The sequence below is a fragment of the Rhinolophus ferrumequinum genome, chromosome 4 (assembly GCF_004115265.2).
Source record: "Rhinolophus ferrumequinum isolate MPI-CBG mRhiFer1 chromosome 4, mRhiFer1_v1.p, whole genome shotgun sequence".
NCBI classification, from domain to species: domain Eukaryota; kingdom Metazoa; phylum Chordata; class Mammalia; order Chiroptera; family Rhinolophidae; genus Rhinolophus; species Rhinolophus ferrumequinum.
Window position 1 is genome coordinate 101,856,627 of NC_046287.1, and position 14,267 is coordinate 101,870,893.

Below are 14,267 nucleotides of genomic sequence, written 5' to 3' on the forward strand. Positions count from 1 at the left end.
TCCAGGAAAAACAAGAAAAAACAAACGGCTTTGCACAATGAGAAATGGCGGCTCCTCAACGTGCGTGTGTGTAGGGAAGGGATCTGTAGGCACTTACAGATTTGATCCTTACGAGATGGGAAGCCACTGGAATGTTTTGAGCAAAGACATGAAATGATCTGATTTATGTGTTTACATGACAACGTGGTGGCCAGATGAGAAAACACTGCAGGGGCCAAGGGAGCGGGCAGAACAGGAGGCCGTGGCTATAATCCACCAGTCCTCAACTGGAGGCAATTCTGCCTCCCAGAGGACATTTTAGCAATTTTTGGTTGTCACGACTGTGGAAGAGGGGGTTGCTGCTTGCATCTAGTGGGTAGAGAGGCTAGGGACACTGCTAAGCATCCTACAATGCACCGGACAGCCCGTCCCCAAAAGAATTACCGGCCCCCAATGTCAATGGTGTCACGGGTGAGAAACTGTCACAAAATGTGATAGAATGGTGGCTTGGATTAAGATGGCAGTGGTCGGAGACGGTGAAGTGCTTAGATTCTGGATATATTTTAAAAATAGAGCTGACCATATTTGCTGAGGAATTAAATGTATAGCACGGGGAAAAGAAAAAAAGAGGAATCAAAGAGGATACCAAGGTTTCTCACCTGAGCAATGATAAGAATGAAGTACCTCACACTGAGATGAGGAAGAATGTGGGAGCAGCAGATAGGGAACGGGTGCTTTTTGCTTTGGGATAAGCAGACATGAAGATGGGACTCAAGCACTCAGTGTTGCGCATATTAAATTTGAAATTCTATCTACTTGGTGTCAACTGAATATACCAGATGAGCAGACGGATGTATGACTCTCAAGTTTAGGGGAGAGGTTGGGGCTGGAGCTATAAACCTGGAAGTCTGCTAAGATCATTCTATCTATACAGTGTTTCAAGCTATGGAACAGAGTAAGATTATTTAGGGAATGAATGCAAACTGAGAAGAGCTCTGAGCTCTGAGGTGCCCCAGTGTTTGAGGAGGAGGAAGAGCCAGCAGACACGGAGGGGAAGAAGACCTGAGGGAGGAGAACTGAGAGGACGGAGGAGAGTGATCAGCTCTGTCAAATGCTGCCCAGGTCAAAAGGAAAATGAGGACTAAGAAGTGACCACCAGGTCTGGAAACATGGATGCCAACGCTGATGTGGAAACGAGCAGTGCTAGTGGGAAGGGAGGAATGAAAGTATGACTGGCCCGGATTCAAGAGTTAATAGTAGAGGAAGGTAGAGACAGTAACTAGAAACAATGATACACTCTCTTGAGGCCTTTGTAAAGCTGAGTAAAGAAAGAAGATCTGAAGGGGAATTTTTCCTCCCAAACTCGTTTTACATATTCAAACATACAGAAAAGTTTATAGTATGATAACCTCCCTTATAGCTAGCTACCAGATTCCATATTCGACACTATCGTGTTTTTCCTATATGTGCATATACACACATTTCTGAACACTGAAGATAACTTCACCTCTAAATTCACTTCAGATATACCTCCTAAAAAAATGCCATTCTCTTACATAACCATAATAACCATTAACACACCTAGGAAAATAAAATATATCCCCAAATATATTCTACAGCTAGGCATACTCAAATTCCCCCAATATGTGTTTTATAGCAGTGTTTTTTTCAAATCAGGATTTAATCAAAGTCTTTGCATCGTATTTGTTATTTTTCTTTTGTCTCTCTTAATAACTTTTGAAGACTTGTCTTATAAAATGGATTAGGCTGATTTTTGTCATGCCATTTAACTTGTTCTGTCCTGGAAGTTTTTGAGGGTAGTAAATATATTTCCTATTCCCTGCACAATATCCTAAAATTAACATTTCCCAACTTTCCTCTCTCTGCCTTTTCATTTTCAGAAAACACTCCATTCCAAAATTTTTCATTTAACTGCCACCTTTTAACTCTAGACTCAACTTTCATGATTTACATATTCCATATTCAGAAAAAATATACTATCACCTCTCATTTACTATAAGAATTTATGGAAGATCTCATCTTAAAGCTAATCAGTACCCAAAACAAACATCACTTTATTGATTAATCATGACGAATTACATTTGGAAAGTAAAATGAATTCTCTGAAATTTTTTTCCTGATTAGCAAAATAGTGCCTCCTAATACTTGAGGGTGAAAGCTGCTCCAAATATGCCTCCAAAACCGAAAATTCTAACGGCCAAATGAGCTCACTGCTCGGGTGCTGGGCCATATGCTCTATGCGCTCTTCTCTGTACTAAACAGCTTAAATACAGATAAAAAAATTGTGCTCGTATTAGGGCTTCTGTAACTGGTCTTTCATGTATGAATTCTTTAAACAACTGACTGAATGTTCTTTTAGCAACTTACAATGCAAACTGACCCAGCAATGTTTATGGCTAGAATTCCAAAGAACATTTAGGCATTGTCAATGTATATTATAATCTTCAATTTTTTTTTGTTTGCCATAATCTTCAAATTACTCTTTTCCACAGTGTTGCAAAGTTCTATATTAAAAATGTTTTTTATACAAATGTTTTCTACACAAATGAATTTTACACTCAATTCTATGAACATTTCAAGTTCCAAGTTACACTGCCATTTTCTTTTGCTATTTTACAAAATATACAAATATTTATAGTCTATTATATGAAATCTAAATTGTGATAAAATAAATGAGTTCATGTTATAGGACAAAATAAATGAGTAAAGTAAAATGGTTAATTTTAAAAAATGTATTAAAGTATAGTTGGCATACAATATTAGTTTCAGGTATACAACATAGTGATTTGGCATTTATATACCTTAAAATCACCACGGTAAGTCTAGTAATTATCTGCCATTGTGCAAAGTTATTACAATATTATTACTATATTCCCAGTACTGGAAGCAACCTAGGTGTCCATCAACAGATGAACGGAGTAAGAAGAGGTGCTACATATATAATGGACTACTACTCAGTAATAAAAAAGAATGAAACCTTGCCATCTGTGACAACATAAATGGACCTAGAGGGATTGTGCTAAATAATGTAAGTCAGACAAAGACCAATCCATATGATTTCACTTTTATGTGGAATCTTAAAAAAGAAAAGAAAAAAAGGTTAATTATTTTTGACCATTTTATTTCACTTACTTGGGTTTCTTTAGTGCTCTGTCATTAGAATTTTAATCAAACCACTGATACTTAAGAGTGAAGGTTTTCAACACCTTTTTGGCCCATGGACTGTTTCAGTGAGGTAAATGACCTTCACTAGCCATCTAGGCCACCTAATCCTGATCACCCTGCAAAAACACCTCGCTTGAATAAAAATCAGAAGCTGGGACTCGGACTTTATGAAGCACCTCCCAGGAGACCAGAAGTAAATTAATCGCTACTAAAATTAAAATTGTAATAATAAGTCTGTCTGTAGATCATCTGAACTTTCACAGACTATTTGGAAGATCATGCAAACTAAGACTAGTCCCGGTTCATTCTATGTGAACTTCTTATTTTAGACACAGCTAGACAGGAAGGAGGGGACACTAGTAGAAAATCATTCTCTCAACTATTCTCTAGCTGGAAAATTATATTCAAAAATAAAATTATTTCACAGAACTACCATTAATATTTTAAGAATCTTAATGGAATAGTAAACATTGAAATATCTGCTCTCAAATGAAGCAATGTGAGGTAACAAAAATCAAACTAACGTTATATATAACGATGGGAGTCAGCCTCCAAGATGGCGCGCAACGAGCCCGGCCCCCTGGACCCTGAGCAGGTCTCTTCCACATCGTATATAAGGCTGGGTCTGTGCAACGAACTGATGGTACACTGCCGTGCGTAATATGCACCCACGTTTTTGGCCCAAACTTCCAAGGAAAAAATATTTCGTTTTAATTTTTTAATTCAAATTTTTATTTGTTTACATTTAGGTACTTGATTTTTGTACTACAAAGGTACAAGAAATTTTATGTAACAAATAATTACAAAAATTACAAAACACAAGAACAGATACAAGGTACAAGAAATTTTATGTACTGGTAACAAATTTACAATATTTACACATCATAAAAGGCTAAGAACTCTCCATCGTTGCAAGTTCGTCTTAAGTTCAATAAAACCGATTATCGTATTCCAGGGTATTATTTTGCATATGGATATTGTTATAGATTTCTAGAGTTACATTTTTAACTTATAAGCATAAATAATTTAAAACATTTATATAGCTATGGAATTAGTACTACCCATGTATAATGTGCATCCTTATTTTTTCCTCACAAATTTGGGTAAAAACGTGTGCATTATACACAGCAAGATACGGTACTTCTAGAATAAAAGACATTGTGGTTTCTACCGCTTTCTCAGATTACTTGCTCTGGGGGGTAAGCCAACTGCCATGTTGAGCGCACACTCAAGCTGCCTTCAGGTGACTGCAATCACATGAGACACGCTGAATTGGAATCACCTAGCTGAACCACTCCCAGATTCTGGACTATCAGAAATGGTGTGAAATAGTAAATGTTTGTGGTTTAAGCTGTTTGGAGGTAATTTCTTACATAGCAAATGATAATTAACACCATTATATACACTAATGGTCTGGCTCAAGCTATAACGTTAGAACGTCTCATTTACGTATTAAAAAATCACAGCATGCTGATGTAAAGCAAGGTATTAAAAAATCCATTAACAAATACCTACTTAGAACCTCTGAGGGCGAGAAAGCTCTCATACTCCACATGAAACTTCCTTACAGTAATATTCATGGCTGATCTCAGTAACTCCTTCTTCAGGTACAGGGAGTAACTGGTCTGATCAATTCGAGAGAAGAAATTCCGGGGCTCAGTTACTTCCTCTCTCCTTTCCATTTGGGATTTGTTGGATTGAAGAGAGCTGTTGGTGTACTCCCAGTCACACAGTAAATGTAGTGGGACAAGCTCTATTCCTGTAGATAAATTTGAGGTTTAAATCTACTGAATTCTGGAGTGCAATACTCAGAAGCTCACTGTTGTTGCAAACCTCAGCCACATTTTCCAAACAATTTCTTTTGGTAAACTTACATATGAACCTTTATCTGATTTCTGCAGTTTATTTCTTAACTGGATCCAAACTTCAGCAGGGGAAAAAAAGGACATTACTTAACCTCTAAACTAAGCACTACTGTGGGTATTTTGTGCTCTTGTAGAGTTTACAGTATATTTGGGGTGTAAACGAAAATACCTGAAGAGTTACCTAATAAGAATTACTTAACATAAATTATAACAAAATAAGTGAGAAATTATGATCATTGGTAAGCATTGGAAAACCTGAAGCAGGGGCTGGCCCGGTGGCTCAGGCGGTTAGAGCTCCATGCTCCTAATTCCGAAGGCTGCCAGTTCGATTCCCACATGGGCCAGTGGGCTCTCAACCACAAGGTTGCCAGTTCAATTCCTCAAGTCCCATGGGCTGCGCCCCCTGCAACTAGAAAACGGCAACTGGACCTGGAGCTGAGCTGCACCCTCCACAACTAAGACTGAAAGGACAACAACTTGACTTGGGAAAAAAAAAGTCCTGGAAGTACACACACTGTTCCCCCCAAAAAATCTTTAAAAAACAAACAAAAAACAGAAAATCTGAAGCAGAAAGGTGAAAACAGATGCCCAGATCCCATGCCAAACCCACAGAATCAGGAATGGGACCCAGCCATTGCATTTTCAGTAAGTTCCCAATATAACACCAATTTAAGAACCCAAGGTATACACGATAAGTGCAATGACAGTGGAAAAAAAGGAGGCGGCTATGAGCTAGCAAAGGAAAGATGATAGCAGACAGAGCATCAAGTAAACTTTAAAGGACATGCAGTTTAGATGAGATGGAAAACGGTCAGAGGAAACCAACATTTGCTGAGGGCTTATTACCTGCCAAACATGGTTCTACATAAAACGTCATTTAAGATGATTTTATTTCATATATAAAAAAACTGAGGCTCAGATTAAATAATCAGTCTGAGGTCACAAAACTAGATGACAGAGTGAGATTAGTAGATATTTTCATTTTATAAATGAAATCGAGCCTCGGGGAGGTTAAATATTTTGCCAGAAGTAACAAAATTGGAAAGTGGCAGAACTGTGATTAATAAGTGGCCAAGTTGAAATCAAGTCTGTGAATCTAGCCTACGCTGCTATTGCTACTGCTCTTTTTTTTTTTTTTAAGTAAGAGGGGGAGAAGGTCTATATTCCTTTGGAAAACATACAAAGGCAGGAAAGAAAAAGTAAGCTTAAAAAAGAAATCAAATTAGACCATCAAAAAAGTCTACATTTTAACTTGTGATATAGTCAGAGAACCCATTACAGACCACCAATGGGATTTTAAAAATCCCTTTAAAAAATAAATGTTTTAACCATTCAATGGTTGTCTTGACTGATTAGTTTACTAAATAATTACTAACTGAATTTAGCAATCAGTTAAAATCCAATTATTTGACTGAACAAATGACTTAGCAACTAGTTGGAAAGCACCAACTTAGTCAAAACAGTCCAGTTAATTTTCTGGATAGCCTCAATTTTAGAAGTGTCATGTTTAAAGCCAGAGTACTTTTATTTGTAACTGCAATTTTTAAAGACTGTTTAATGACAATGTTTTATAAGACTTCTTTGCCTTCAATATTATTATTTTAAAGACTTTCAAAAAGTGAAGCTAGACAATTGTCAGTTTTAGTTTCTATCTTCAATCCCACAATCAAAATTCAACTCTGTGAGGCCCTTCCTATAATTAAAATGCATCATTTTTTCTTCATTGCTGCTACAGAACATTTCTTGTACAACTCTATTTCGCATTTATTTCATTTTGCCTTGTATGAAAGCCATTTGTTTACAAATGTTTCTACTTCTCTTCCGGGATAAGGACTATGCATTATTCACCTTTTTATTCACCCAGCATTTAGCATACTGCCTTGCACATTCAACAGAAGCTTGTTGACAAGTTCATATTTTTCTCAATGAGCATATAAATTACATATACATCTTCCACCAAACCAACCTTGAATTAACACATATAAGAACATGGAGAAATAAAACTGTTGAAAATGTTCCATTTTAGCGGGTTTGGTCAGCCACATGCATTGGGAATTGGGAACCACGATCATTCATTCAGCAACAAATATGTACTATGCACCAGGCACTGTATCTATAAATGGTGAACAATACAGATGCAGACCTTGCCCTCAGAGCTCCCAACTTAGTGGGGATACACGGATACACACACACCCTGGGGACAAAAAAAAATGCCATTGTACTCACTGGGGGTGCCAAAAAGAATGTCATTTTACTCACCGGGTACACCTTGGGGTCTTAAATAGGTATTATATTGGGAATTTATTAAGAATGCAATGGCTGGGTCCCACTCCTGATTCTGTGGGTTTGGCACGGGGTCTGGGCATCTGTTTTCACCTTTCTCCTTCAGAGAGATGTTATCTTCGAATGTGTATACATTTTTTTTGGCACCCTCTGTATATATAAAATGAAGAAAACAAACAGCAGGTGGTAATAAGGAATTGGAGAGGGGGTGGAGGGCAGAGGGCTGCCCAGATAGGGTGGACAGACAGCTTGACAAGTGAAATTTAAGTTGAGATTTGAAGGACAAATCAGTTGTGCACAGAGGACTAGCCAGCAAGTTAAGGCCCTAAAAGTGTGTGGGGGGGGGTGGAGGAGGGGTCATGTGCTGCACAGCCAGATTCTTTCGTTCCTTTTGCTATTGTTTCTATCACTTCTTTTCTGATGGTTTAGATTTTCCTGGCTCAATTAAGTGACGGGATGAACACTGGGGAATGCAAGACTGTCCATTTCCAAATAATTTCTTGCCAGTCCTTATGCCTGATAATTTCATCTCGAAATGACAACTACGTCCCAATTAGGAAAGAGTGTTTCTGTTACCAATTTTAATTTTTTGCTTTGGAGCCCTCCTGATTGCTAATCAACATGTTGTGTGATTACAATTACAGAATGTTGTTTTGTCATCAGAATAAAACTGCTGCTTTCTGAACTCCAGGTTGTCCTACAGCCCAGGCAGAGTAAAGGGACCTAAAGCAATCCCTAACCACTGGGCATTCTCAGATCTGCTGCTGGAGCTACAAGTTATATTATGAGACTGTGATATACTGGGGAAAACTCTAGATTAGAAATTACAGGATGTAGATTTCAATCCCATGTTTGCCATTTTGTCACATTACAGGATGTAGATTTCAATCCCACGTGTGCCATTTTGTCACGCAAATTTTGGTACACTGTTTACTTCCTTTAGGCTTAGTTTTCTTATTGGTAAAGGAAATATACAAAAGTTGCACTTGCCCAAATTCAACTATAGGTATATGTGCTTGGCAAAAAATCTAAAAGAAAAATATCACTTTAAATAGCACTCATTGAGCATATGCCCTGGGGTGGGCATGAACTGGAAAGGACAAATCTGCTGCTCCATCAGTCGGCCTCATTTCTTAGATGCCTCTCATTCAGTCTTGCTCTACTGTAAGATTTGAGTCTTTAAAGATTTATAGTATTTTTACTAACAATTGTCACCCCAATAAACTTTAATTCAAAAAAAAAAAGATTTATGTATTTGTTTGTTTGTTTAGGAAAAGATCACATAATCCACCTGCTTTATCTAGGGCTCAAATGAAGAAACAGCCATTCAGGTGATGTGATTTTCTCACATTTTCTTTAGTCAAGTGGGGTGCTGACTCCAGTATCCCACTGGCATAGGGAACATGTAAGTCAAAATTGATGGAATCCTAGAAATGCATTGTTGAGACCTTGATTTACCAATTTTTAAAAAATGTTATTTGCTATTAAATAACATACTTTATCAACCATGTCACTATCCCAACAGAGCTATGCCACTATCTAGGGCACAGAGATATTCACAATGCAGAAAATGATGAAATGTACAAAGTTATTTATTGCACAATGCTTTTAATAAGGATCAGGAAAAAACCTCAATGTCCAAAAGGAGAGGACTGATGAAATAATACATCATACAATGGAATATTATGCAGCCATAAAAACGAATGAACACCTTACATAATGATATAGAACAACTTCTAAGATCAGTGAAAAAATAAAGTACGGAAACTATACACAGAATGTACCATTTACGTAAAAAAGGGAAGAAAATTAAAATATAGTCCTTATTTGCTTGTATATGCATAAATTTTTTTTTGGAAAAATATACAACAAACTGTTAGCATTGGTTGCTTCCTTGGCAAGCAACTGGGTAGCTGAGGGACAAGTGTGGAAGGAAGACTTTGACCTGCATTATCTTTTTTAATTTTGAACCATGTGACTGTATTACCTAATCCAAAAGGAAACACAAAATTTAGATCAGCAAGAAAGTAGTTTGAGATGAAATAGGATCACATTCTTAATGGAAAACATTTATAAAAAGTAAGTATAGTCGAAGGGTAAAAGCCTGCAGGTAGATTGTGGGGACTATAAGGGACCTTCCTTAAGAGATCCATCTATTCCAACTTCTCACTTTATAGATCTGAAAACCAAAGCCCTGAAAATTAAGTGACTGTGTTAAGGTCACATAGCAAGAGCTAGGATTAGAATTCAGATACTCCAATATCTACCTACGACTCTTATATTGTCTTCTCATTTTGTGTGGGCAAAACAGAGCCGCGTTACATTTAGGCTACATAATAGGTTGTCATGTTTTTTCTAAATTTTAGAGTCTGAAGTCAAAATAACCTCAAACCCTCGGACTACTAATTTCTTGTGTGGTCTCTCCACGGCTAATAGGCTGTGCGTATGTCTATCGCTGTACATATTGCAATACGATCCTTCTAACTCAATCGAATTTACTGAGGAAAAGAACTAAAATGTCTTGTTTTAGTTTTTAAAATATACAAATGGCTAGCATAATTGTATTGCCAAAAATATTAATAAAGATTTGCATTCCTTAATCAAAATGCAGGGACTAGATATGTTTTAGAAATGAGAATTTCTTGGAACTTTAAAAATGTTATAAGGTACACAAACCATTATATAAAACCTCACATGCCAGTGGCCAAGGGCAGCACCCCATAACCAAATGTATTAATATTTCAACAAAACATGGTATATAAAGACTGCATATAACTTCTCATTAGTTTAGGTCATATTTTGCTACCAAATGAATTTTGTCTCCAAGCTTAAAAAGTATTTGGTTTTCAAAGCCTTCGGAATATTGGAATTAGGTAAGAAATTATAGACTGTACTCACAAAAATGCTGCTAGAAAACATGGTTAGTCACTTCAACGCTCATCTTTTTGATGAGACCAGAACAAGTATGCAGCTTTTACATCCCAGGTTTGGGCCAAAGACTTGTTTTGTGATTAAGGAATCCAACCTAGCAGAGGGGGGCAAAAGTTAACATTATGAGAAGAGAAAAATGAAAGAAGAAAACTCTAATTGTACAATACTGATTCCTATTGTAGACGCTCATTAGTTACTAATAAAAGCTCCCTTTGATGAGATCACGTTAGTTTTTAAAGGGAAATAGGTGAATAAAACGGCCCCACATCGCTCACAAGGGGATTGAGGAAATGAGCTTTCCTCCTACTGGAAGGTAACTGCGCTCTTTTGGGGATCAGTGTAGTTCATAGAAAGAGGCATTCCAAATACACTGGTAAGGAATAAGCAGAAATGTACACAATCTTTTTCAACTTGGTACCATTCCTCTAATATAAACAAATGGTGAGTTTTCTAGTTAACCACTCCTGATGGACTCTACATTACTATCCTTCCTTTTATCTAACATTCTTGTATGATTTTTTTCTCCCTACCTTTTACAAAGTGAAAAGCTGTAGATTCAATCAGGAGCATATACTAAAATCCTTTTTCTTTCCACAACCCAAGCTCCACCTCCATTTTGTTTGTTACTATTACATATTTTTTCCTGGCAAAAAGTCAAATTTGCACTAAAAGACTATAAATCTACTGCAGAAAACAATGATATAATTCAGTTTGGTGATGTTGACTTTTCAATCTTAAAATTTCAGCTACTAACTGAATAAATTATTTTGTTTAATTCATGTTAATATTCAGCAAATGTTTATTACAAAAAGTATATTCCATTCCAAAAATTAAAATAGCAAGAAAAACCCTGATTTTGGCTATTTCAGGAGGAAAAACTACATTCTCCTATTTTCATCATAATTCATTATAAAAAAAAAGAAAACCACCTTGCTAGCTAGATCTTATAACAAATATACCAGCACATTAATAATTTCGTACAACAAAAAAGGTAAACAAAAACTAACCAGGCTATTTTTCAGTCTGGAGAAAAACAAAACAACTGGATTTCTTGACCATTTACATTCATTCAGAAGTACCAAAAACTAAAATCCTTTTTACTGAAGAATTTCTTGGTACACGGGACTTGTTTCCTCTATACCACCCTACCAAAATGATCAGCATATTCCACAATATAGTAATTCACTGAGACCACTACAAAAAAAAAAAATCAAAAAATGCCAATGGTTACTCTGTAAAGAACTGGTCAGAAACTAGTTATTCTAGGACACAGACCCAATCGACCGAAAGGACCTCTGGAGTAAGCTGCCCCCAAGATTTAGAATGCAGACTCCGAAATAGCACACGCGGTCACGATGTCCCTTAAACCACATGACCTCCCTACTTAAACTTATAAATTAAATGAGAACTCCCCCTTTCTCTTAAGTTAAAACAAGGCAGGGCAACTGAAGTCAGCGCGGCAGGGACAGACCGGCTAACGACTAGTAAGAACGGGTCATGGACAACAGAGTCCCTGTGCCTTGGCTACTCCCCTTACCGTTAGAAGATCTGGGAGGGAGGAAAGGAGGAGAAACACCCCAGAATCCGGGCAGAAAAGCCCCCCGGCCTCGAAGATGGGGTTTAGGGAGACAGGGAGGGGCAGCTCCGTGTGTGGTGACCCTTTGTGAACACGCACTGGGGCAGCTCGGCTCTCACCAAGGCTTTTCGAGAGAAGCCTCGCGCGGCCCACGATCGCCGAGACAGCGGCGCCGCGGGGACGCGCCGGCCAAGAGCCTCCATTGCACCCTTCGCCGTCTCGGGAGCCCGTCCCTCGCCCGCCCACCAGGTCACTCAAGGGCGCGTCGGCTTCCGACTCCGGCTCGCGCGGGCCAGGCCGCAGAGAGACACACGCCAGTCTCTTTCCTCAACATAATCCCTCCGCTACCGGCCGCGCACTAGTTTTAATGACGCCCCACCCCCTGGCCGCTGGCGTCACCTACGCCACTCAAGCGCTTTCCAGCAGCTTCCAGAAACGTCGCCTCCCCCAACCCAGCCACTCACAGATGGCAGGCTCTGTAGCCACCGGCCCCGCCCCCAGTCGCCACCGCAGCTAAAACTGCGCGGCGGCAGCCGGCAGACGGCCACGCCTCTGCGGAGGCTGGCCGGAAGTGCTCCCGTCCTCGCCTTCCGCCACGCTTACGGACGTAATCCTTTCGGGCCCCGCGCGGAACAGGAAGGGGAACTCTTTTGCCGCGGACTCAAACCGGAAGCTGCTTTCCTAGCGGAGAGGCCGGAGGGGGAGGAGCAGGCAGCGGTAGAACGTGGGGTGAACGTTGCATTGCGCGGTGTGGAGCTCAAGCTGAACTAGGAGATCGGGTCGACCCTGTGCGGAGAAGAGTACCCGCCGCAGGTAAGGGGGTGGGGAGTAGTGTCTTTCAGTTCCGAAAATAGGGTAAGGGGACAGAGCTGGTTGAGCTGTGAGGTAGTGTGCACGCTGAAAGTGTGGGCTAGGCCGGGAGAGGAAGGGGCTGGGACCAGGTTCAGGTGGGAGGGGTTGGGGATTAAGGTGTTGAGATATAGTTACAGATGTGTTTGGGCTCGGAGAGGTAAATGCTGAAGAGAAACCAGAGTTGTTTTACTCTCTCCCGGGGAGTGTGGAGATGGGGAGAGTTAACGGAACTCTGCGTCTCCTCGGGTTTCCAAGGTTGGGTTTGAGACTGGTCCCTCTTGGTCGTATCTGTCTCTGATTCTCTACGACTGGGTTTGGTACCCGACCCCGCTGGGCGCCGAAAGCCTAGGCTTCAAGTCTTTTGTGACCTCACCTTTGACGTTCTCGTGCTGAGCCCATCTGGTCTTGGAGGGCAAGCTCAAGTAGCTATAAGCCTCTTCTTCGAACAGCTGGTTGTCTGGGTTTCTCCATTTTGCACACGGGACTGTGAATTAAGCTTAACTATCTTTTTCGCTGTTCCCAGGGCCAGCTTTACACATTCATTGCGCTGTGACTGGGTCCATACTGGGCTAGTAATTCACATTCGGGCTTTTGGAGTATCAGTGGCTCAAAGAAGTCACGAAAAAGCGGGCGTCAGAAGAAAGATACTGGGGGTGAAGTGGAATGGAGGAGGGTAAGACTGGACGGCTAGTTTGAGCTCACAGTACAGCGAGCTTTATTCTAGGTAATAGTATAGATAATAGGTAATACTAACCTTTAGGTCACACTGCGCTGTTTGGACTTTCCTACAATCCGGCTGGTGTTAATAGATGATTTTAAACTGAGCAGGGACACAGACTCAGACTTGTTTTATAGAAGCATCACTTTGGCAGTGATACGGAGTGTGGACGGGATGGAAAGAGAGATGGGCATTTGGGACGCTTCCAAAGAACTGTCCACAGAATTTGGTGACTTGCTGCGTGAAGAAGAGGGAAGCTTCCAAAGAACTGTCTACTCACATTTTCTAGTGTGTGTTTGGAATGATGGTAATACCAAAATATAACTGAGAGATGCAAGAAAGCGGAGCCTGTTATTTTTTAAGGGAAGGCAATGAAGGCAGTCACTTAGGAACAAATTAAGTTGTAAGAATCACCCCAGGGTTTGTATATAGAACAAAGGAAATTGTATTTGGAAGACCTGAATAGCCCTCCTTTGGTGTTTTTTAACCTAATTTTGTTTTCAGGTGTTCTTCATATTTAGGGTTTCAACCACCAACCTACCGTGTTTCCCCGAAAATAAGACCGGCTCTTACATTAATTTTTGCTCCAAAAGACGCATTAGGGCGTATGTTCAGGGAATGTGTTATTTTTTCACGTATAACAATCTACATTTATTCAAATACAGTCATGTCATCTTCTGGAACATCGTCATAACGTACTAAATGTGTCCATCTATCTGACTAAGTTAACGGGGGCTTATTTTCCGAGTAGGTCTTATTTTCGGGGAAACACGGTACCTGCCTTTCCTATTGAAATGTTGGTGATGGGATCAGGGGAGCAGATTTGAAGGCTCTTTGTGTTTTACTTTTATAATTGAGAGAGAGCAAGAACCAGGTG

General features: G+C 39.6%; 1 protein-coding gene and 1 long non-coding RNA gene across 8 annotated transcripts in view; one reads left to right on the forward strand and one right to left on the reverse strand.

Annotated features, from left to right (window-relative positions):
- Window positions 1-12,158, reverse strand: part of LOC117021702 (uncharacterized) — a 97,040-nt gene extending 84,882 nt beyond the window's left edge. For 3 of the 5 annotated variants that reach the window (XR_004422901.1, XR_004422898.1, XR_004422902.1), the window contains exons 1-2: window positions 11,782-12,158; window positions 10,212-10,338 (exon numbers count right to left, since the gene is read on the reverse strand). This is a non-coding gene — a long non-coding RNA (uncharacterized LOC117021702). Of the gene's footprint in view, window positions 1-4,245; window positions 4,925-10,211; window positions 10,339-11,781 lie in introns of those variants that run through there. The other 2 variants (XR_004422900.1, XR_004422899.1) reach the window with 2 other exon arrangements.
- Window positions 12,159-12,501: 343 nt separating this feature from the next.
- Window positions 12,502-14,267, forward strand: part of USPL1 (ubiquitin specific peptidase like 1) — a 28,916-nt gene continuing 27,150 nt past the window's right edge. For all 3 annotated transcript variants that reach the window (XM_033104511.1, XM_033104512.1, XM_033104515.1), the window contains exon 1: window positions 12,502-12,633. The gene's annotated coding sequence lies outside the window, so the exon portion shown is untranslated. The remainder of the gene's footprint in view (window positions 12,634-14,267) is intronic.